Source organism: Eschscholzia californica, unplaced genomic scaffold (genome assembly GCF_041429995.1).
Source record: "Eschscholzia californica isolate CP2 unplaced genomic scaffold, dmEscCali1.0.p SCAF_4, whole genome shotgun sequence".
Taxonomy (NCBI): domain Eukaryota; kingdom Viridiplantae; phylum Streptophyta; class Magnoliopsida; order Ranunculales; family Papaveraceae; genus Eschscholzia; species Eschscholzia californica.
Window position 1 is genome coordinate 41,641,371 of NW_028238461.1, and position 11,267 is coordinate 41,652,637.

Below are 11,267 nucleotides of genomic sequence, written 5' to 3' on the forward strand. Positions count from 1 at the left end.
TCTCGGGAATCCACCATCATCATCCATTTCTAGTATCCGTTAACTTTTAGAAGGCATTCTTAGAGTGTAGAATGGGTGAGAAGGGCGAGTGAGCTTCCCCAATCTATTTAGTGGCTAATTCCTTTTCGAAGATCATTCGTTCCAAAATGTTGTCCTCACCCCTTTTTATGTGTTGAGTCCATGTTAGTGATCACACTCACACATACGAGCGAGCCATTCTTGAGTGATTTCATATTTGGAGTGTATGTCCGTGAGTCCGAAGTCGAGGCAAAATGTACTAACTTAGGAATCAAGGTTTTGTGACTTCGGAACATAGATGTTGCTCATTATGGTATGACACTAGCACTTTAGGGTAAGATCACTGGCCATAAAGCTCACGTTCCAAGATGTTACTCCAAAGGCACACCTCCTTGGCTTTAGCTTCATGTTGTGTGGTTAAAGTCTTTTAAATGCGATTGTCAAGTTTGAGATGAGTTCTTTCCAGATCATGCTCTTACATAGCACTCCACTATTTTTTTTATCTGTTCTTGAGAAATCTCATTGATTAGCCTTTGGCAGGTTTTCCAGGTGTTCTTCAAGCCGAACAACATCTACTAATATCAATACAATACTATTTCTATGCCAAAGGTTGTGCATTCCTATTCTGCATGGTGCATGGCTATCTTGTGATATCCGGTGAAGGCGTTCATAAAGCTTAGTAGAGGATGCCCTTTTGCTGAATCTATTAATTGATCTATCGAGGGCATAAAAAATAAGTCTAGGGATAAATTTTAGTAAAACAGGTGTAGTTTACGCACATTCTCTAAGTAATATTCTTCTTTGGAACCAACATTATGTTGGCCAACCTATGGGGGTAGTATACTTCTCTGATCACTCTTGAGGGCAGAAGCTTCATTACTTTCTTGGAAATCTTCATTTGTTTCTCCGGGGAAAGGTCTTTTTTTTTTTGTTATGTCCAGTACCTCCACTATAATGAAGGCAAAGATATGGCGATAACTCTTCATGAACTTCGTCATTTGTTGCCTCTATTCAATCAGTGTATTACCCACATAAGTGACCTTTGGCGTTGAAGTCCAATTCATACATGCACAATTATGTCTTCTGACATGGCTCATTCCATCGTCTCCTCAGCTCTGGTTTCTGCTTGCTCAACATTAAGCTCACCCGTTCTTCATCTAATACAATGAAATCGTCTTTGTCTATTGTGATTACATCCTCCAACACTTTAGGGCTCGACTCAACTTTATTTATGTGAATTTCGTGTGGTCCTCTTGCAACCTAAGGGGTGGGGCTTCCAATTTAAACTTTGTTAAAACCTTCCTCGAGTACTCTGCACTTACAAACCCTTCGCACTCGCTGATAGTTTAGCTGACGCGGCGACATTCCTCATATTTTCTTCTTCCAGACTAGTTGTTTCTCCGTTTCCGAGCATGATGAAGATAAGTTTGAGCATCTCGAACGTCTCCTAGATTTTTGAACTCATGGGAACAAATATATGGGCTTGTTGAAGTGAACCTCCTTCCTCTAGCGCCAAAGTGATGATGTTAAAATGTGCTTCCCTAAAATCATTTTTGTACCTTTGATTTGTTTATCCTTTGTGCCTCCGGTGAGTAGATGGGTGGGGGGTCGGGGTACCTGCAAAGACAATCCGACGCTCAAGTAAGTTCAGCGTAGCAGATTGAAAAGTCCAAGTACTTAAAGGGTAAGCATCGAGCCCCTTTTCATGGAAAACTTGTGAAGTTTATATAGGCTCTACGTGGAAGTAATGAATCACCGGCTTAAAAGAGGGTATGTGACCAGGGTTGTTAATAAAACATTTACGGTTGTAGCAGATACGATTGACTCTCGAGATAATCGAGCGAATATCCGACGTATTCTAGCCTCTGGTAACCAACAATTCTCTCAGACAGAGTAGAGCTTCAGTTGCCGAGCATACTTCAACAACCTTTCATGTCAGAGCTCAAGTTGCAAAGCCTGATTCGATCCACCCTTATACAGACCTTTAAGTCTTCACAGAGCTCAAAGTTCTTAGGATACTCGTGTCGACTTCCCGTGCTAAAGCTCATGTGATATAGGTTTTTTGGGTCTACCTCTTCGTTAGTTTAGTCAAAGTCTCGTTCTTGCCTATTTAGAGATCCGACATGTGTCGCCTATGTCAATCAATTGTCTTCTTTGATTGGTCAAGGTTGACCAGTATTTGGCTCAACTCTTTCTTTTGTTAAGGTCTTGTCATGGTATAGCCAAATAATAATCGAATATCTAAATTATTTTGATGACTCTAGTAAATAGATACTAATTTAGATGAGACTCATTTTATTTTTGTTGCTCTTTTAACCACATATTTTGCAATACAACTATTGGGCTTCCTCTTTTGGCGTTTTTTTGCCTTGGCCTTTGGTATAGGAAGAACAATATTTAGTAAAGGTAGTGCGTTAGAAAGGTCAATTCATGCATTTGCTCTTCCTTTACCAAATTAGTTTAAGGAGGGCGTTATAATGACCATTTAATAAATAGTGATAAAATATAAGGACTTTGATAAAATTAATAATAAATCTAATATTTTATTCACTTGTAGTTTTCTCTCACATAAACAACCCAACCCTAATATCGTCACTACTATCACCATTAGTATTAAAATCTTGCAAAGTTTACATTCACTAAAGTTTAAGTTTCAAGCTTTTGATGATGCCTCAAGATCTCATGAATGACGAACCGCCATTAATGAAGGAGGCAACCTAAGTCAAGAAATAAAAGTCCTTTGACTTAAACAAAGCCATCGACTTAAACGAGGACATCGACTTAAACCAAGATATCGACTTAAACAAAGACATATATAATGAAGATAATATATCTCAGGTAAAGAAAAATCATTTTCTTGTCTTCCTCTATGGTTGAACAGACGTGTTAGGTCGTTTTTGTTCCGTAAAGGATTTTCGGTTGGGTCGACTGAAAAATACAACAATTTTCAATCGGGATGGCTGAAAAAGGCAACAAATTTTGGCCGGGTCCGCTGAAAAAAACAATAAATTTCGGCCGGGACGGCTGAAATTATTCTTTTTTTTCATCCGCTTTAGACGAAATTTGTTTAAATTTTCAGTTATACTGGATGAAAATTTTCACTATTTTCACTCAAGAATTTTTATTCATCCTAATCGAATTTTCTTTTATATATCTTCAAAAGTTACTTTAATCAGTGTTAAAACCCTAAAAATCTATAAAGAAATCAAACAATAACAAGAATTACAAACCCTCTATGTAGATGAGTGTAGTGTTAATCATCTAGGGTTTAGGTTTGCATCTTTATCTCTCTCTCTCTCTCTCTCTGATCGAAACGAACAGATTTAGGGTTTTTTTCTCTCTTTTGGTTGAACGGGTTTTAAAGGTGTTTACCTCTCTTCTCTCCTTTTGATCGACAAACAGGTTTTTGGTCGAACAAGATTTTTTTTCTCTTCTCTGTCTGTTGGTCGAAAATAATTTGAGGAGAGGGACCAAAGTTTAAAGTTGGGATATTTTAGAAAATAGTGTTTATCTCTCCCTATTCTAAAAAGAGTGCTTTCCCTATCTAATGCACTGCCTTTGCTAAAAATTGCTCTTCCTATACCAAAGGCCTTAGCCTTCGGTATACTATACAACTATTGATCTTTCCATGTCTTGTTTTGTAAAGACTTCTGTAAAAATAATTTTCTATTGTCACCGTACCAATCTTCTATTCAACAATTCGAAAACTTCACGAACCCTCTTTTGATCTAAATACCAGTATGTGAGATAGGCGGTTTCAAATTGAACAAGGCAATTTCTAATTTGGTGACTTCCTATGTCGTCTTATATTATATATGAATATAGGGGGGTTTGAGTGTTTTGAATACACATCAACAAAAACACAACAACTCTTCTATGGAGAGAGCTATGGCGAAAGCTACTGATAGGCCTAAAATAGGTCTATTCCCGCAAGTATACGGGGTCAAGTTATAGTATAATTTGTAAATCGGGAAATCGTCCCAAGGAATAGGTAGGTAACTTCGGATATTGACGGCGAGTTTAGCCCAATAATCAAAGTGTCAATAGCTAACTTAAACTAACACACACACCCCACTTTATAAATTTGGTGATTGATTTGTAAGAAATAAGAAAACAAATAAAACTAAATAAACTATCTAAGTGAGAGGTGAGAAAATATCTAAGGTTATAAAATCCACCGCATAATTTCACTTTATAAACAAGCACTTAATTACTTAAATCTCTTTTGTATTTACTCGATATAATGAACTATTTGGATTCCGGATGATGTTCTAGATAAAATAATTTTATAATTACTAATTCTAATTGTCTACCTTATAGAGATTCAGATTGCTTAACTATTATTCATCATCTAAAAAGCATACTCCATCTAACAACTTAACGAAAGTATGAAATATCTAATTATGAGGCATGAGTAATGAGAAGAAAATCCAATCCATATAGATAAACAATCAATAGACATTAAAGCACATCAAAGGATTTAATTAATCAAGAACAAGTATTATAAAGATCCAAAATGGGTTTCATTTACAACCTTAGATGACTAAATTAACTATACATGGAATCTAGAATAACATTCATTGACATTGTAAAATAATTGAAAATACTAAGAAATTAATGGAAAGAAATCACCAATCAAATTCTATATCCCCATGTATCTCCAATTTGTCTAAGATTTGCTCCATTTGTGCTCAAGAATTTTACTCCAAGAATTCCAAGTAATAGCTATTTTATTGCCACCCAAATAAGAAAAAGAAAGAGAAGGAAGAAATTAGATGTAGAAAGAAGTTGGAAAGAAGAGATGAAAGGGAATAAAGATGATAGAAGAATATGGAAGAAAGAAGGAGATGACTATTAATAATAGTGGTAGAGAGGAAGTAGTAGTAGAGAAAGATGGATAAAGAATGGAAAAGATGGGTTAGGTTGGAGAAAGAAATAGGCACTACAAAATAGACGTGTTTTTGTTATGGCACTAAGTCGTAGCTAAAACATGAAAATCCGTAGCAAACGATCAATAACTACGAACAGTGTTCCGTGACAGAAAGTCCCGTAGCAAATAGTTTTAGCTACGAACATTTTGGCTTTTTGCTATGGAAATAATACCGTAACTAAATGGGACCTATTGGCTACAACGGAGTCCATAACAAAAGACCTTGCTTTTTTCAAAGAAAAAATTAAAAAAATTATTATTTATTTCGATTTACCTACTCTGTAGGAAAAAAATTCTAGAAACGTATCCTGTAATTATAGTTATATACACAAAAATTTCAACGTGTTCAGTAAAGAAATAATTAGTAGCTACAATAATAGTAATGAAGAATCAATCATATTCATTTATCGAAAGAGTTATACATTCAATATTTAATAAAGAAACACACTTGTTGCACCCTGAAAATGATTGAAGGATTAGCAACAAGCTCAGCGACCATCGTCTGTCTTTTTCTTTGTTCGGTTGAAAGGCCTAAAACTCCTGGAAGCCTAACTATAGCATCCTTAGATTATCAAGCTCTTCAAATTCCACTACCTGATCAACAAATACCTAAACACAATATTGAAATTAAAGATCGATTTAGTACACTAAAAAACTTCATATCTTGAATAACCTCTAAAAATTACCAAAGAAAAATTGTTGTCTAACCATCTTGCCCTCTGAGCTATGTCTATGCTGAGGCATAGGAATGCAAAATAGATTGAAGATTCTTTGACAATACCTTGTGGAGAATGGTGTTCACAGTACCTCAAAAATCTTGCAAATGTCTTGCTCCATGGGGTAACCTGAAATTCTAGTATCTCGTTCGAAGTATCCACCTATTTTTCGTCCACCAAGAACATCCATAAGTGTTGTTTAGAGTCTAGGCTCGCCCTTTCTCTCGTCTTATTCATCGTTTCCTTATTTACATTTGCTTTTTTGGTTTGCCAAAAGCTATTATATGAAAATCACATGAAAAAAAATCTTTGATTAGCATAGTATCTTAAAACGAAATTTGAACAACGATAGAGCACACTAGGCTTAATAGTTAATTTTGAGAAGAAACAAGTTGGGTCATATTTTTATTTCAACTGTATTAACTACTAATCGAGAATGAAGTAGGTAGTACTTACAATCTAGGTACATTGGGGAGAGAGGGATAAGACGTTAAAAAGCAAGCTGAAACCAACTAGGGTTATAGCACCAATCCAATACCAATAGCTCTCTTGGGAAATGCTGAAGTTCTCTGGCACTTTAATGCCTAACTTTGTAACTCTATTAGATGCCTGCAATATTCATTTGAAATCTTGTTACAAACTATTTAGTTTCCAATTAGATGGCGATTATATTGAGATATTGACATGGTTAAATAAACAAAAACTACGTACTCATTTGTCCATCCACCTCGGAGCAAACATCTCATTAGTGGCATGACATTCATACCATACGATAAAGGCGAAATCCACTAGCCCATATCCACCATTTCGGTATTTGATCTGTTTCAAACATAACAAAGGTACCTCTTAAGATAACAAAACATTCAGTACTGCTACCATAGTTAGTTGATCCTGTTTAGAATATTAAATCAAAGAAAGCGGGAGATTTACTAACCTTTTGGGAGTATAAAACCGCCAGACAAGAAAATAATGAGAAGAGTAAGAGCTCATCTCGTATTAGCTATGAGCCTATGATTATACGCTTTGAAACTGCAGCTGAGACTTTAAAAAGCACAGCAACCATATGTTGGATTAAGGATATTGTCTGGAAATGTTTGGATCAAGTTGAACGTAGAGCTAGATATATAATGAATGAGTTTGTCATTAACATAAGAAAAAGAAAACTTTTCATACCCCAAAATGGTCAATAACCATGTGAGAGTTCTTGCCCAAAGGTCAGAACAAATAATTTGACCGCCCCACCCCTTTTCATCAAAAGCAACTGTTCCACCACAATCAACCGTGTTCCTTACAGTTCTCATAACCCTTGCATCAAGACCACATGTTGGTTCATCCATGAAAATTGAAAAGTAAGAACATACAGATGTTCAACTGTGTAAATTCAACAATTTCGACAGTTAAAGAATACTTGTAACACAAAGGTAAATAAATGAATTAAAGATGAAAAACAATATCTAAACCCAGAGACCAAATAAACAAAATCAACAAGTAACCGACTACACAAAAAACATACTTGAACAACCCTTAATCCAAACACAAGTTACAAGAGACCTGAAACAATTCTAGGGTTTTTTTTTCTAAAGATTAAGTAAAAATTAAGCTATTTATAGATAGAAAAACATAATAGATTGAGGTAAAGACTGGATTACCTTGTCTAACCCAAGAAATAGATCAGGAAGAAAAGCTTTTCCTCGATCACACTGAACCAAAAGCAAGATCTTCGAATAGATCAGATGAAGAAGAAACGAATAAAAAAATCGGAGACCTATTTTAGAGAGAGAAAACTGCCAGAACTGGAAAAACTTCTCGTGAGAATCAAGCTACTGATTTGTGAAGTGATTTGGATATGGATTTGAAAACGTTTTGCCTCTCCCTCTGTCTCCCGCTCTTTTTCTCCTTCTCTCCCACTCACTTTCTCCCAGTCTCATTTTTGCCCTAGCCGCGAAACTCTAAATTGGCGCAATTTATTTTCCCTAGTCGCTCACTCTAAATTTGTGGCGCAATTTTTTCGCCCAAAATTTGACCAACATTTGTTACCATATTAACCCACTAATTACGGACTATTTGTAGCAGATGCCCAACCAGTTGCTATGCCCAATGTATAGTAGCAAAAAGGCACTTTCGAATTTTTGAAAAAATTGTGTGTGTGATGCACTTGATACGGACTTATGTGTAGCAAGTGCACAAGAAGTTTGTAGCTATCGGTTGGTAGTTGCTACGGATAGTAAACGTCCGTAGCAAATATCGACTAATAGCTACGGTAGTTGCAGTCTGTAACAAAAGAGGTGTAGCTAAAGCCTGTCTATTTTGTAGTGAGGTAAGAGGAGATTAAGAGGATGATTTTGGGGTTAGAGAAAGAAAAGTAGAGAAAGAAAAGGTAAGGGAATAGAGAAGAGGGATATTGAGAGGGTTTGCAAGTCTAGCTTTAATGGAGGATCAAGAGTTATTATATAGGTTTAGGGTTTTTGGTTGGGTTAAATAGGTAAAAACTGAAAAAGAGAGGGTCACTTTTGGAATTATAGGGGTTAAGTTGTGCAAAACCCTAAAATGGATCAAGTGACCCGGCGGCTAGGGTTTGTTTGCTGAAATCCGAATGCTAAGGTGTTCCTCGGGTAATGAAATTAGGTGCGGCATCAAGCAGGGAGCGTCGGATGAAGGAACACGCGGAATCTTGACGGTTGGATTCTAGACACGTCCTCTGGCTTACCTTAATAAACCGCTTCGGGTGACACGGGAATGGGATAAAGGACGGGACGGTCAGCAGCCGCACGATTTCAAAAAAGCGGAAGTGGGCGAATAAGATTAAAACGTGGGATCTGGGTGCACGGAGTTAAGTTGCAACGGGCTACACAGAAGCATTAGATTGAGAAGGACGCTCAGCAACCGTCGATCTGGGACACGCGGAGAAGAACGGTCAAGATTAAAACGTTGAAGTGGGACTACCGAAGCAAGTTACAGCGCGTCACACTGAATCAGGCTTATAAGGGCCATTTCGTTGCTTAGCGTGAATACAGATATCGGATGCTCCAACCTCCATACCGAGACACGTGTCCCGCTGAATCCCGCATGCCCGAATTTGCACCGATTGTATCCCACCTGGTCAACATCCTTTGACTCAACTTTGACTTTGATTTATTCGTTCGTCCGGACTCCGATTTGACTTCCGTTTTCTCCTACGGACTCGTCTCGACCTCTACTTTTCAACCACGCACTGACCTTGGCCAAATTACCAGATTGTCCTTGACTCCAAATGACCAAAATACCCTTCATGCATCTTTTCCTCGTTTTTAACCGTTTTTCACATGTAACTCCGCAAAAGACACCTAATCAAGAAAACCAACCATTTTATTATAATAAAGACTCGAAACCGACTAACTTGGCTAAATTAAACGACTCGGATGGGGCATTTTCATGACCCATCAGCTACGGTGCCTAGTTGTGGTGATGTTAGGTCTACTAAAGCTCAAGTAGTGGAATTAGAAGCCAAAGACCAATGAGTTTCTAGGAATCATGATTAGGTGGAGCATCAGGATAGTAATCAGGATGAGGAAATTGATGAACACGATCATGAGGAGGTTCAAGGAGTAGGTACACAAGTTTTACAACAACAACAGCAGGATGTTTCGGTACACACTAGGCCGAAATGGTTATATAAGCCGGTACAAGGGTTAGGGTTAGGAAAACCTCTTAGGCATTACGGGCAGGCAAATGTGATTGAATATGCACTCTCGGTGGAAGACGACAAGTCGGTCACCTTCAAACAAGCTATTACCGCGGAGGAAATAGAGAGTTAGTTGGTTGCTATGCAAGAAAAGAAGGAGTCTCTTCACAAGAACAAGATATGGGAGGTTGTCCTATTGCCCGAAGGTAAGTTTGTTATTGGTTGTAAATGGGTGTACAAAAAGAAAGAGGATTCTTCCGAGATCAAGGGTACAAGGTATAAGGCAAGACTAGTGGCTAAGGGTTATGCACAGAAAGAAGGGGTCGACTACAATGAGATTTTCTCCCCGGTCGTGAAACATACTTCTATTCGGGTGCTATTGAATATTGTTGCTCACAGAGATCCTGAGCTGGAACAACTCGATGTTAAAACCGCCTTCTTGCACGGTGATTTGAAAGAAGAAATTTATATGGCTCAACCTGAGAGATATAAGATTGAGGGTAAAGAAAATCAAGTATGTCGTTTGAGGAAGTCTCTTTACGGATTGAAACAAAATCCTCGCCAATGGTACAAACGATTTATTTTTTCATGCTAAAGCATGGTTTTCGCAGAAGTGACTATGATTGTTGTGTATACATCAAGAAGCTTCGCAAAGGTGACTTTATTTATCTCCTTCTATATGTGGATGACATGCTTATTGCTTCTTGAAGCATGGTGGAGATAGATAAGTTGAAATCTCAACTCAGTCAAGAGTTTGAGATGAAAGACATGGGCGCTGCAAAGAAGATACTGGAATGGAGATTAAGAGAGAGCGGTCAAGTAAGAAACTGTACTTGAGTCAGAAAGGTTAAATCCAACGAGTAGTTTCTCGATTCGGGATGCATAATGCGAAGGCGGTGTCAACACCTTTGGCACCACACTTCAGGCTCTCGGGAAGACAATCTCCCACTACTACGGTGGTGAAGGATCATATGGATTGTGTACCGTATGCTAGTGCAGTTGGCAGTTTGATGTATGCTATGGTGTGTACTCTTCCGGATATTTCACAAGCGGTCAGTGTGGTTAGTAGGTTTATGGCAAACCTGGGGAAGACACATTGGGAAGCTGTGAAGCGGGTCTTGAGGTACTTGAAGGGTACTGTTGATACGTGTTTGTGCTTTGGTGGAGATACATGTCAAGTACGCGGTTATGTTGGCTCAGATTATGCTGGCGATCTAGATAGAAGACGATCTACTACTGGTTATGTATTTAGGGTACATGGTGCTCCAGTTAGTTGACGATCGATGTTACAATCTACAGTTGCGTTACCTACTACGGAGGCCGAGTATATGGCTATGGCCGAGGGTGTGAAGGAAGCATTGTGGTTGTGGGTCTTCTGGATGATCTAGGGATTAAGCAGGAGTACGTAGATGTATGGTGTGATAGTCAAAGTGCGATCCACTTGGCGAAGAATCAGGTCCATCATGCTCGTACTAAGCATATCGATGTTAGGTATCACTTTGTACGAGATGTCATAGAGGAAGTTGATGTTTCTCTTATGAAGGTTCACACGGATGAGAATCCCGCGGACATGTTGACTAAAGTGGTGACGTGTAGCAAGTTTCAGCATTACTTGAAATTGCTACAAATCGGCTCGTGTTAAGTTGCCCGAAAGGGCGTAATGGCGAGAAGGTAAACTTTGTGTGAAGGGTTGGTAGAACTACGGTAGGCTTGATCTTATAAAAGGGTACGTAGGCAGCCATGGTCATATGGTGCAGTCGGATGAAGTTACAAGAAACAAATATATCTTACAAGGAGTATCCTGGTGTTCGTCCAAGAGTATCAAATTGTGTACGAGGTGGAGAATTGTGAGAGGCGGTTTGAGAAAGATGTGAGATAGGCGGTTTCATTCTCCAATAGGCGGTTTCATTCTACATGGCGGTTTCAAATTGAACAAGGCAAT

At 38.1% G+C, this 11,267-nt stretch overlaps 1 long non-coding RNA gene across 3 annotated transcripts; it reads right to left on the reverse strand.

Annotated features, from left to right (window-relative positions):
* Window positions 1-5,328: 5,328 nt before the first annotated feature.
* On the reverse strand, window positions 5,329-7,979 carry LOC147544770 (uncharacterized). 3 transcript variants are annotated; one of them, XR_015239758.1, is made up of 7 exons: window positions 7,314-7,979; window positions 6,838-7,035; window positions 6,599-6,705; window positions 6,376-6,483; window positions 6,121-6,273; window positions 5,756-5,941; window positions 5,329-5,557 (listed from the first exon to the last, which is right to left on the reverse strand). It is a non-coding gene; the product is annotated as an uncharacterized LOC147544770 (long non-coding RNA). The 3 variants fall into 3 exon arrangements; XR_015239756.1 differs by having other exon boundaries at window positions 5,730-5,941; XR_015239757.1 differs by having other exon boundaries at window positions 5,730-5,941; window positions 6,838-6,969; window positions 7,314-7,605.
* Window positions 7,980-11,267: the final 3,288 nt, after the last annotated feature.